This window comes from Stenella coeruleoalba (assembly GCF_951394435.1).
Source record: "Stenella coeruleoalba genome assembly, chromosome: 12".
In the NCBI taxonomy this organism is placed as follows: domain Eukaryota; kingdom Metazoa; phylum Chordata; class Mammalia; order Artiodactyla; family Delphinidae; genus Stenella; species Stenella coeruleoalba.
In genome coordinates this window covers 15,286,982-15,300,784 of record NC_137158.1, presented here as the reverse complement: position 1 = coordinate 15,300,784, position 13,803 = coordinate 15,286,982, and the positions used below count along the sequence as shown (strand labels likewise).

General features: G+C 36.0%; 1 protein-coding gene across 15 annotated transcripts in view; it reads left to right on the top strand.

Annotated features, from left to right (window-relative positions):
* The window catches only part of LOC307195169 (uncharacterized protein), a 665,726-nt gene that overhangs the window by 61,983 nt on the left and 589,940 nt on the right, over window positions 1–13,803 (top strand). For 13 of the 15 annotated variants that reach the window (XM_079939118.1, XM_079939117.1, XM_079939116.1 and 10 more), the window contains one exon: window positions 1,169–1,418. The gene's annotated coding sequence lies outside the window, so the exon portion shown is untranslated. Of the gene's footprint in view, window positions 1–1,156; window positions 1,419–4,336; window positions 4,360–13,803 lie in introns of all 15 variants that reach the window. The other 2 variants (XM_079939106.1, XM_079939120.1) reach the window with 2 other exon arrangements.

The window sequence follows — 13,803 nt, the reverse complement described above, 5'->3', positions numbered from 1 at the left end:
TTTGAGGATTACCTCTGAGTAAGGTAGTAGGGAAGCTCTGATGGAATAAAACTCTTACTCAGTACCTAACAGAGCATGGCAGAAAACTGCCTATCTGAAAATGCCATTCACCGAGATTCAGAAAAAGGTCTAACCCAAGTCATGTCCCCATAAGAATAGAATTAAGATATGTAATCTTTTTTTTCCCAGATTTGTAGAAACATGGTAGAGTCACATGAAGTTTAGAAAGTATCATATTTTTGAGAACAGTAAAAGATTGTCCCAAGGAGGGTTAAGGTTAGATAAGTAACCTTCTGAGAATGGCAATAGAACTGAAAAAGGAAACAAATTATATTCTCTCAGAAACGTGTTCATAAGATTTAGTAGAGTCAGGAATACTGACTAACATGATATGGAAGTGCTCCTAAGATGCAATGAATACAGAAACAGAGAAAAAAAACATAGCAAATGACTAGCACCATTGGCTCTTCCCTTTTTCTTTATCATAGTTACCATCCTTTTAGATAACTTTCCTGTCTGTTTGCTTCTAGACTTTCGCACCCAAACCAATTGCATAATTCAATGGCCACTAAAAGAAATTTGTTCACTTGCATCAGTAATTTAGAGCCCAACGTGATCTTTCATATCAAATTCAAGTTTCAAGTCTTTGAACCTCCATGTTTCTTATTTGTAGTTCTAGTAGTTTTTGCCTATCTAATCTTTTGATGTGTCTTGATGTCTATCTCATTTATAGCCAAATTAGCTTAATGATTTCCATATATATCTTTTTATATATGGAAATATATAAAAATTGTTATACGGAGACAACAATTTTATCAACCCTTCGTAGCCAGCTCACTAGGCATCTGCCTATGAAGAAAATACTCCGCTTTCATCTTAATCACTTCATGTTCTGTCCTTACCATTTGCTTGATCATCCCACTGAGGTCAGTATACTGAGGTGGTGACAGTTCCTGTGAGTTATGCAGTGTTACTTAGAAAGAGCATGGGCTTTTGGGTCCTACAGACCTGTGGTTGAATGTTGTTTTCTAGATCTGTGACCTTAGGGAATTTATTTGAATGTTTCAGAGACTCAGTGTCCTTATCTGTAAAATGTGCCTGCTGCAGAGACTGCTAATGTTTCCCTTTTATTCTTGGGCACAATAAATATTTTCAGCCTCTCTTGCAGACTGGTGTGTCCAGGCCTGAATTCTGGCAATGGATTGCTGGTTGGAAAGAAAAAGCACCACTTCCTGCTTGGCTCATAAAAATCCCCCAAGTGCGCTCTTCTCTTCTTTTCTCCATCTGCTGGCTTACTGGGGAGGACTCCAGAGACCTATGAGAAACAAGAACTTTAAGACAGAAGAAGCCTTGAACAGAGTCTGCTGCCACTCCTTTGCCACCCCATCAGATGTAAGCAAGAAATAACATTTATTTTGGTAAGTCACTGAAACTTGGAGGATGTTTGTTTCAGCAGTTAGCCTACCCCAACTAATACACCTTTAGGATTATTATAAAGATTACATGAGGAATCTTTATAAAGTATCTGACATAAATTAAGCGTTCAGTAAATGACAGTTATTGTCACCATCATCCTTTACATGTATAAGCATGTGAGTATTCAGGCATTGCAGGTACCAGGATTCCCCCAAATGATCAGACCGACAGGATCTGAGTTGGCAGGACTGACTTTTTGCTGCTACTCTTACAGTTAGACCCATTGGTATTTCTCAGATTCCTTGGAATTATAAATGATTAATTCATTTAGTTATAGATTTTTAAATTCAGTTATAGTTGACATATAACATTATATTAGTTTCAGATATACAATGTAATGATTCGATATTTGCATTTATTGAAACAATTACCACGTTACATCTAATCAACATCCAGTTATAGATTTTGACATCACATATTTAATCCTTTTGTTGGCCTGTTCATTTTATTCTCTGTCATTGTACCATGTGATACCCCTAACTTAAGTCACATGTTTCATACTGTGATTGTGTACCATTTAGGATCCAGGGGAGAGAGACTAGACTAGTGCTGTTCAGTAGAAATGCAATGCAAGCCACAAATATAATTTAAAATTTTCTAGTATTGATAGTTACGTTAGAAAAGTTTAATAAAACCCAGGTGAAATTAATTTTAATAATTCATTATCTAACCTAGTATATCCAAAACATTAAAATTTCAACATGTAATCAGGATTCTTTGCATTCTTCTTTTCATGCTGATTCTTTGACATCAGTGTGTATTTTACACCAGCAGCCTGTTTTGATTTAGACTAGGCTGATTCCAAGTGTTCAATAGCCACATTTGCATAATGGCTGCCATATTATACAGCTCAGGAATGGGCAAATGAAAAGACCTATCACCACTTCTGAAAAAAAATCTTCAAAGTCATGTGCTACATTTTCTTTGTAGAGAGAGGATAGCATTATTCTTATTGTTCTGGGAGACTAGACGTAGGAGGGCAAACATTCAGATCATCAGGTTCAGGAGATGGACATTTTACTTATAGGTGTCATTTATCTGGAGATACAAGTCAGGAACCTTCTTTGTAGCTCTATCTTCTGTGGTACTTTGTACATAGAAGGCTCTTACTGAGAGTCTTCAATGGGATGATCAATGTTCATACAATTATGTATTCAACATTCATAAATTTATAATAAAAATATTTATAACTTTTACAGGAAAACTAACATTTTGAACTTGTGTGCTAAGGGAAGCCATGCAAGATCCTGGTATATGGTAACCCCCAATGTCTAAGTTAGCAATAAAATGTTTATTTTTCTTAAGGAAAAACTAATTACTCCTGGCCTCAGTTTTCAAAGGAAATTTAACATTTTTGTATAAAGCATAGACTTCAGAAATCCATTACTGTATATTGAAATGCACGTCTATCCTTGTTTAATGAAAGCATAGGAATTAGTCACTTTCCAGTGTATAAAAAAAGAGTTTAGTTCAAAGACATTGGATTTACCAAAGTAAACAGTATTTGAATAGAATAGTTACTTTAAAGATGTCAGGCAGTCCCTCCTAGGAAGGAAATAATATGTTGCAAGTTTGAAAGAAAATGGTTTACATAAGATGTCATTTCATGAAAAGGAAATAATGTCTTTGATATTCAAATCACCAAAAAAGAATTTAACACACTGTGCTAGAGAAACCAGAGATAACATTTGATGATTAGAAAAGATAGGGTTTTAAGAAAAAAATGTTACCTCGTTTTCCTCTTCCATCACAGAAGGGAGATTAGGTATATGAGGAGTTAGATATTAGATATATGGGGGAGTTAGGGGGAAAGAAACATATACAAATCAGATGGTATAAGGAAAAATTAATAAAGCTAAATGCAGATTGTTAAATGGTAATGGAAAGAGGTCATTTTTTTAAAAAGATTTATTTTATTCTTTATTTATTTAATTAATTTATTTTTGGCTGTGTTAACTCTTAGTCATGGCACGTGGGATCTTTCGTTGTGGTGCACGGGCTTCTTTCTTGTTGTGGCATGCAGGTTTTCTCTCTAGTTGTGGCATGTAGACTCCAGGGTGCATGCGCTCTGTAGTTGTGGTGCATGGGCTTAGCTGCCCCATGGCATGTGGGATATTAGTTCCCTGACCACGGATCAAACCCGCATCCCTTGCATTGTAAGGCAGATTCTTTACCACTGGACCACCAGGGAAGTCCCAGAGGTCATGTTTAACATAACTATATATATTTAAAACTATAGTCATTATGTTGTATAATATATCCCCAGTACTTGTTTATCTTATAAACACACTGTATATTAAAATTAGAGTGCACTGTCGGTGGCAATGTAAATTGGTACAGCCATTATGCAAGTTTCTCAAAAAATTAAAAATAGAACTACCATTTGATACAGCAATCATACTTCTCCACTGTCATTTCCAGCTACTCCTTACCCACCACACTACAGAGAACTGAAGACTAGGCTTGCTCTTAATGCAAAAGGCATGGCTTCACAGTCATAAACTAGGAATAGAGGACTAGCTCAGCTGTTTTACTTCCAGTAGGAGACAGAGGGGCTTTAGATGAACTCTCCAAAAGCAAAGCCATAGGTTTGGGGAGATGTTCTCTGGCCTTCAACTTGCATGTAGCTATCAATTTAGTAGTTGGCTCATTAGGTGACTTAGAATACATTTTGCAATGTTTTATTCTTGGAAAATTTATCAAGAAGTTACATTTATTAATTTTTTAAGGTCAGATGATTCTGACCTTAAAAAAAACTGCTGATTACAATTATTACAGCCTTGCTTTATATCATTGGATTGTTTACTTTCAAAATTGATTCTCTCTCTCTCTCTCTCTTTCTTTCTCTCTACTTTTGAAGGGGCCAGGAAAAGAAAGTTTTGGGTAAGAAAATTTTAAACAAGTTTTTTGTTACGTGAACTTAGGCCTTAAGCACTGTAGTTATAGTGCCTGATGGGTAAAATTGCCTTGCCTTTAAGGAAGATTCATAATAGTTAAAAAAAAATTAACCCTTATAAGAAAATTTCAGCATAAATTGTTTGAACCAATGAAAAATTCAGTTCTTTAATTCATCTTTTTGTATCTTCACTGGCTTTAACTTAAGAAGAATAAAGATATGTAGAAAATGAAGCAATATGATTTCTTAGAAAGATATTGATAGTTTCTTTTACTTTCATTATCAAAATAAGTACTTTTCTTAAGTAGGATGAAAATACTGATTCACCTCTGTAAAACTTCAATCCCTACTTTGGGTGACTAGTACCCTGGATTTGCTGTGGGTCTCTTGGAAGTTTGAGCTATAATGGCCCCTTGACTCAAGGAGCAGCAGACTGTACAAGTCTCCTGACAGACAAAGTAGGGAGAGCAGTGAAAAACTTTGATTTCTAGAGAGAAGACAGCAATGGAACTGTTCCTTGACTTCCGTGGTTGTTTGCCACAACTCTTCAAAAGTTTACAGTCAGAACATTTATTCATAAAGCATGAAATATACAGTCATGCTTTTTACTTCTAATTGTGGATACCTAAATTATGCATTTTTGGCCTATTATGGCTAATCTGGAAAATAATAGTTTCATTATATAGTATCATCTACAGACTCCTTGGACTGTTCTAGAATTATATGACATGAATGCTAAATTTCTATGACATTTAAGTATGGATGCTCCCCATGCTATTTAAAGCTAATAATAATCCCCTAAATTCACATTTTAATGAAGCAAAAAAAAAGAAAACTGATTAGGTTCAAGTGCATAAAGTTCATGCTGCAGGAAATGTTGTTTACTAAATTCTTCTGTTTACTAAAAAATTAAAAATGGCTCTTTTAAGGAGCCATTTCTGTACTGAGTATGGAAAGGCATAGACACTATATTAAAATTTAGGATAATGCATATGTTTAAGTTTTGTTGTCTCCAAAACACTTTGGTATTGACTGGTTCGTGTATGAAAAACATGAGTTTCTATGCCATCATGCTGACTAGAAACTTCTTCAGATTGTCCAGTGGCTTGAGAGAACTTGAAGTAACATTTTAAGCAGTAGCTCCCAAAAATGTACATTACTTAGTAAGTTTTGTACTTAAATATTACAGTTTTTCACATGATTTTAATAGGTATGTTTTAAAAGACTTGCTCCCCCTTATTCCCTGTCCTCGGTTGTATTATTTTTCCCAGCTATTCACGGCCTTTCCTGCAGGAGAATTGTACTTCCCAGCCCCAGGCTTGGCAATGTGCTTTTCTTCGTGAGCATGAATGATAGATACATATTGGCTAAGCAGAAACATTACTTGCCATCAGTCATTCCACTGTTCTTTTCCCTCTGTCACAAGAAGTGTGCATCATGGATAAGGGGTTGTTCCTTCAGCTTGGATCCTGGAAAGATGTGTGGGACAGAATCACAGCCAAGCTGCAGTCAGTTTATGATGTGATGTGGGCCAGAGATAAACCTTCATTCTTGTAAACAACAAGATTTGAGGGTTGCTTTTTAACCACAGCAGAAACTAGCAAAAGCTGACTTCTCAGACTGTAGTTATAGCCCTTGTTGAAAGAAAAAAAAGGGAGAGGCTAGGAGGTTATATAACTCAACTCTGTTCCACCAACCTCCACTTCAGCCTACAATTGCTTGGGTCCAATCCACCTTTTTTTTTTTTTTTTTCTTGAGAATTTGAACAAAGAGACATAGACTGTTGTGTTCAGTTACGGCGTACTTGAGTTGAAAGGTCTTGTAGAGCAAGGGTTAGAGTTGGCTCCACAAGCTAAAGTTATGAGGCAGCAGAAGGTATTAGTGGAAGTTAATGCAGATTATTATAACAGTTAACATTTACTGAGAGCTCACTTTGGGCAAACGTTACTTCAAGCGCATTCTATCTCTTTTGATCCTCATATCCATGCTATGAGCAGAGCCATGTTGAAACTTACAATTGCAATAAGCACTGAAAAGATTATGGTGCTTTGTCATCCCTCCCCTAATGTGAGCACACACCAAATGGAATTTCAAATAACTATTAGTTGTTAATATCACTACTTTGATGACCATTTTGATGCTTTTTCATATCCATTAAAAATGTTTTATCATTTCATCTTGACAACCCTGCTTTACTGGTACAATGAGTACATCCTTATTCTGCCTATGGGGTAACATATCACTGCTTTTGAGGTAGGTACTAATTATTATTCCATTTTACAAATAAAAGAGTGAAAGCTTCAAGAGGTTAAAAGTTTGTCTATGGTCTTATAGATAGTAAGGGTTAGAACTGGGTTTAGAATTGAGGTTCAAACTCAGATTTATTAGGTATCAAAATCAGTGTACTTAGCCATAGCAGGAAAAAAAAAAAAAAGAGATTAGTGGCTAGGCAGCTCCTGAGAGACAGCAAGAAGGATCTATGCTCTTGATTTTCCAGTTTTCAGTTCCCAAGCAGCCTGGCTCTACTTAAATACTGCCCTTATATGTAGATGGGGATTAGGGGATGAGAGGGGGAAGGGAAGCCAAGAAAAGTGCCTTCATCCATTTGCTTTTAGTGTTACTCTCCATTAGAGGTACCCTTAAACAGTACTGTATTTTACTAGATTTTAGTGAAATGACTGTGCAGTTTTTGCTAAAGCCTCTTTCACATTAGGCCACAGACACGAGTGCAAACAGCTAGGCTGGGGCAGATGGAATGACAGCTACTTAGAATGTGTAAAAATTTGGCAAATAAGACTTTGTTACTTGATCAAACTTATTGTGCCTGGTTCTTCTACTTCTTAGAATAAGTCCTGTCTTCTGTTGTTCCTCAGTCTCTCATGTAAAAACTTCTGTCTTGTGTAGTGACTCAGTTTCCCAGATATGCCTGTACATTTCTGACCCCAGATGGTAGTGCTAAGAGTGTTTATTCTCTAATCAGACTGCTATCAATAGCATCACCTGCTAGGCATGACCTTGGGTAAATTACTCTTCTAAGTCTCTGTTTAACAGTACCTACCACATTGGGCTATTGAGTGAGTGAATACATAGAAGTTTCTGGCACAGGCTGAGTGATGAATGAATGTTGCCTGCTTGGTTATTTATTGTCTACATACAGTGCCTAGTGTGCTTACCAGCTGATAATCCTTTGAAATTACTTTGAGGCCTAGAGTTTCCAATCCTATAGTTTAGAAAGCGCAGAATCTAAGTTCATCAAAATGGAGTAAGCCTTTGAGGTATTTGGGGTTTTCTCTTAAAAGGGAGTTGAAATATTGAAAGGATCTTCCAAAGTCAAGTCTTCCCTGAAAGCCCCTGTGTTGCTGCTCTCTCTGGTCAACATTATTCAGTTTCACTGCCAGGCATGGTGCAAAGGAGTTCCTTACACTAATTGTAGCTGGATTGATCCTGGTTAGGGATTCCCTATAGGGACTAAAATTCAAGACCTTCAGCTGTTTAATTATGATCTGATGTTTTAAGACTTGAAGTTTTGCTGTATCCTTCCCTTCTGCAATTTATGGACTTTTGGTAATTGGTGGTGTAGTAGGGAGCCTCTCCCTGTAATCACAAGGCATGGACCAAGAATTCTCAGTTCTCTATCATCCATAGGCACAGCGCCTCAGCTGTTAAGAAGTTTCAGCTAGGGGTATCTATAGCATGCAATCATACTGACTAGAGTTTAGACCAGTGATTTTCAAACTTCAGCATACATCAGAATCACCTGGAGGGCTTGTTAAAATGTAATTTTTGGTCTTTGTCCTCTGAATTTCTGATTCATTAGCTCTGGGGAGGGTGTGAAAATTTGCATTTCTAACAAATTCTCTAGGACATGATATTGCTGGTCCAGATACATAGAAATATTCCTATAATTGTTACGCTAAAAAGTGTTTAAAAATTTAAATTGTCTTCTCTTCATAGGGATTTTGCCATTGAAGAATCTTTTTATAAACCAATATCATATCAGATGTGGATATATTTGACTGACAGACACAACTGTATAAAAGTTATTCAAAGGGACATACTGAATTTGCTCTCAAACCAAGGTATATAGTTACAGCATTCATTTGTATGCTGACTGCTTTTTATTTTGTAATTATAAAAGTTAAACAGAAACATATTTGGGTGAAGTACAAAGATAAGAAAAATTGGATTTAATAACATGAAACAGATTTTTATTAGTGATTGAAATTTTTTATTTAAAAGTATTTTTTCAACTTTACTGAAGTATGATTGACAAATAAAAATTGTATTTATTTAGGTTGTACAAGTTTTTATTTATTTATTTTTTTGCGGTACGCGGGCCTCTCACTGTTGTGGCCTCTCCGTTGTGGAGCACAGGCTCCGGACACGCAAGCTCAACGACCATGGCTCACAGGCCCAGCCGCTCCGTGGCATGTGGGATCTTCCCGGACCGGGGCACGAACCTGCGTCTCCCCTGCATCGGCAGGCGGACTCTCAACCACTGCGCCACCAGGGAAGCCCATGTACAAGTTTTTTAAAGGTATACAAGGTAGTATAGTGAAGTGATGACCATAATCCAGTTAATTAACATATCTATTATATCACACAGTTACCTGAAACAGATTCTCAAGAAGTATAATGCAGTTTTACTTTTGGGGGCTATATTTTTATAGAAATCAAAATAGGTTATGACCTAATTTGAAAGGCCTAAAATAACACTGATGAAACTTACATTCTTTGCTGAACACTGATGAATGAGACTTAAACATATTTACTCCTAACAAGTCAATGTGCTCAAGAGGTATGTGAACTGATATTAATAACAAACATGTATTAACTGTTTATTATATGCCAGGCATTGTGCCAGATTCTTTCAATATATTAACTTTTCATTCTCACACAGTCGTTTAAGATAGATACTAATGTATCTATCTTTCTTGGTAGCTATACAGATATTTTCAGCAGGATAAAAAAGTGAAAAATTTATCAAAGTAGTTTGAGATAATATTCTCTCCTTGTATTTCAGTCTCCTTCTATACCTCACTCTAAAGACCTCACCTTCCACACTCATGGAAGTTTATCAAGGCATTTGTCTAAATGATGACAGTTTCTTAAGTGGAACTCCAGTACCAGTGGTTACTAATATTTTCTGAGATATATACACATATGTATACCTATATTTCATTTAAAATATAAAGCAACTGGGCTTCCCTGGTGGCACAGTGCTTGAGAGTCCGCCTGCTGATGCAGGGGACACGGGTTCTTGCCCCGGTCCAGGAAGATCCCACATGCCGTGGAGCGGCTGGGCCCGTGAGCCATGGCCGCTGAGCCTGTGCGTCCAGAGCGTGTGCTCCGCAACGGGAGAGGCCACAACAGTGAGAGACCCGCATACCGCAAAAAATAAAAAATAAAAAAATAAAGCAACTGGTAAAATTCTCTTTGTTCTGCCTATTCATCCCTCCCTCCCCCCAACCACTGATCTTTTAACAGCAGTAAAAATTATGGAGACACCATACTTTTGCCTTTTCCAGAATGTCGTATAGTTGAGATCATACAGTATGTAGCCTATTCAGATTGGCTTCTTTCACATAGTAATACCCATTTAGATTTCTTTCATTTTTTTTTTTTTTTTGGCTCAATAGCTCATTTTAAATTAGTGCTGAATAATATTTCATTGTCTGGATATGCCAGTTTATTTTTCCATTCACCTACTGAAGGATATCTTGGTTGCTTTCAAATTTTGACAATTACAAAAAAGTTACTGTAAACATCTGCATGCAGTTTTTAGTGTATATTTAAGTATTCAGCTCCTTGGGTAAATACCAAGAAGTGTGTTACTGGATTGTATGGTAAGAGTATGCATAGTTTTGTGAGAAACCATCTAACTGGCTTCCAAAGTGGCTGTGTATAATTTTGCATTTCTGTCAGTAAGGAATGAGAATTCCCTTTGCTCCACATTCTTGTCAGCATTTGGTGTTGTCAGAGTTTGGGATTTTGGCCATTCTAGTAGGTGTGTAGTGACATTTAATTGTCATTTTAATTTGCATTTCCCTGATGACTTATGACGTTGAGCATCTTTTCATATGCTTATTTGCCATCTGTGTAACTTTTCTGGTGAGTTCTCTGTTAAAGTCTTGGGGCCATTTTTTAAATTGAGCTGTTTATTTTCTTATTGTTGAGTTTTAAGAGTTCTTTGTATATTTTGGATAAGAGTCTTTATCAGATGCATCTTTTGCAAATATATTCTCTAGGCCTGTGACTCATGTCTTGCTGCCTTAGCATCGTCTTTAGGAGAGCAGAAGTTCTTAACTGTAATGAAGTCCAGCTTATCAATTGTGTTTTTCATGGATCGTGCCTTTGGTGTTGTATCTGAAAAGTCATCTGCATACCCAAGGTCATCTAGGTTTTCTCTTGTGTCATCTTTTAAGAGTTTCATAGCTTTGCATTTTGCATATATGTCTGTTTTTGTGAAGGGTGTGAGGACTGTGTCTAGATTAATTTTTTTGTATGCAGATGTTCAGTTGTTCTAGTACCATTTGTTGAAAAGACTAGTTACTATACTTTTGGCTTTACAGTCCCTGAAGCTTAAGTACCTTTGGGTTTTCAGTAAAAGTGGACATGGTAGCATGGATGGTAATAATAATGATGAAAATATCAATATAAATAATTAGAATAGTCAACATTAATATAAATGGTAGGAATAATTATAATGATATTAATATCTAATATTATTATAATAGCTAATGTTAATGGTATTAATAATTAGACCTATGTATTAATAATAAAATAGCTGCTATCAATAGCCCTTACCATATGCTAGGCAATGTTCTGTGCATTAAACATGCATTCAGTCATATGGCTTAAAAGCAAAATGCAAGGGAAGCCAGATGGAGAGTTCTTGAGAGGCATACTGAGAAGTTGTAAGGCATATTTTTTACCTTTTAAATAAAGCACCGATGATGAGCACTTGTGAATTTTTGAAAATGAAAGGTTTACTTTTAAACTTTTATTTTTATATATATATTTTTTGCGGTACGCGGGCCTCTCACTGCTGTGGCCTCTCCCGTTGCGGAGCACAGGCTCCGGACGCACAGGCTCAGCGGCCACGGCTCACGGGCCCAGCCGCTCCGCGGCATGTGGGATCCTCCCAGACCTGGGCACGAACCCGCGTCCCCTGCATTGGCAGGCGGATTCTCAACCACTGCGCCACCAGGGAAGCCCTAAACTTTTATTTTTATACTTGAGTTCTATAGGTATAGCTTTGGTATCAACTAAATGTCATCCCATATGGCAGTACAACTAGGTTGTTATCACATTTGATTCCCTTTTGTCAATAATATATCAAGAAAATAGTGAGAGAGAATATAGGACATTTGTCAGTAAATTGTATTTGCCTTTCACTGACTGATTTACTGAAAGCTTAGCTTAGGAAAATATTAAGTATTTTAATTTAGATTTCACTTGGGGGCTTAAAGAAGTATCACTCTCCAAAATCAAAGTTATTGCATCAAGTCCTTTTCTTAGATTAAGTTATCTACTATACAAAAAGTGAGTTGTAATGTATTCTTATTAAAACTGCTTCTTCTATCACAATGTTATATTGTTTTTATAATATTTAATTGTTAAAATATACATTGTATAAGAAAGGTGAATTTATAGTAAAATAAATTTTTTTCTATTTTTTCCCTGATTTTTTTTTTTTTCAGGTGAATCTTCTGTCTTATGTATTTACTGATAATCACTGTTGTGGTTCTTATGCTTTATTGGTAATTGACCACCTGTTCATGTCTGCATGTTGGAGATATGCTTGCTTAGCTACCTAAGTATAAGACTGAGTTAGGCACTCAGGAGTCCAGTGGTAAATCATCTGAGTCATTTACAGTTTGGTGTGAATGTGCTTATCATATCCTTCTCTCAAAGAAGGTTTTTATAAGGGAAAGAGGAAGAAGATCCTGGATATCTTTAAAGGGTAAATAGAAGACAGCAGTGGAAGTGGTGGCTAGAGCTGAAGCCAGAATTAATCTTCTTTGTAATTTTGTTTAGCACTCACTGTACTAGAATGTTAGTTTTGGATGAGTCTGCCATTAAACCATTAGGTAACAAAGTGATTCACAAATTCTCAATTTTCAGAAAGAGTATTTTAAAACATAGTTTTGATTATTTTGAATTCTGCTCAGTGTCTCTGCATAGCTTAATCTGCATCTGCTATTTTGAATAATCCATTGCCTCTCTGATTATTTAAATATTTAACTCTGGTTTATGTCTAATAGCATCGTAACCAGGATTCTTATCATTCATGCTATTATTTTTTCTGCTTTCAAACATTCTTTGCTGTAGATTTTTCTTCAGAAATTTTAGAAAGTACTTTTCAGGTAAAAGACTGAATTCTTTTGTTTTAACTTTTTATTTTGGAAAATTTAAGACATGTACAAAAGTAGATAGAATATCATAGGGTATATCCATGTACCATCACCCAGTTTCAACAGTTACCAGCTCATGCCAATGTTATTTTGTTTCTACCCTCACCAACTTCCTCTGTCATATTATTCTGAGGCAGAAGCTAGATATGTTATAGTTTCATCGACACATATTTCACTAATAGTGGCCAAGTAGTTTTTAAAATCATGATGAAGTCCTGATTTAAACATATTTGATGTCTTTTAGTCCACTACAGTAAGTATCTTACTGAGGCTTAAATTATTCTATATTTGACTGGTAGGTGCCTCTCTTTGGGTTTTCAAGCTTTTTTGGTAAATAGTCCCCCTTTTCAGAGTCGTTGATCATTTCCTTGCTATCTGTTATGACAAAATGTATAGACTCATCTTACACATTTCCTACTCCATACTTTTGGTCAATCTTTCCTTCACTGAGTTCTGGTTCTTTATAGTGAAGAATGGAATTTCAAGACAAGAATTTGGGTGCAAAGGGTGCTCATTGTTCCAAAAAAGACTTTCATTTCGATACTTGTAAGCTTTACTTTTTGTATTCTCTGATTTATAGTATTTATTTTACACATTTTTGTATAAATGAATTACCGTATTTTTTCTGTTATGTGAAGCCATGATGTATACTATGAACTACCCAGTTAATGGCAGGTTTTTTGGAAAAGAAAATCACCTAAAAATATTAAATGTCTGTAGAATAAATATCCATTTAAAATATTCATGGTTCTTTTTTCAGGATCCCAATGAAAATTTGAGTTAAGGGAGTCTTCACATTTATACTCTAAAGATTCTTCTCAATTAATTTTTCCTATTAGCAGTTATGCATAGCTTTGTGGTGTCACATTGTTCTTCATAACTTCTGTTCATGATCTTGCCATCTTTTTATCTTGCCTCCTTACCAGCGCTCAGAATTTTGAAGAACTGGTTTGAGGCTCGGAGCTAGGCAAGTCTATCTGTTTGAATAGTAGGGAGGAGACGTGGGAGGTAGAG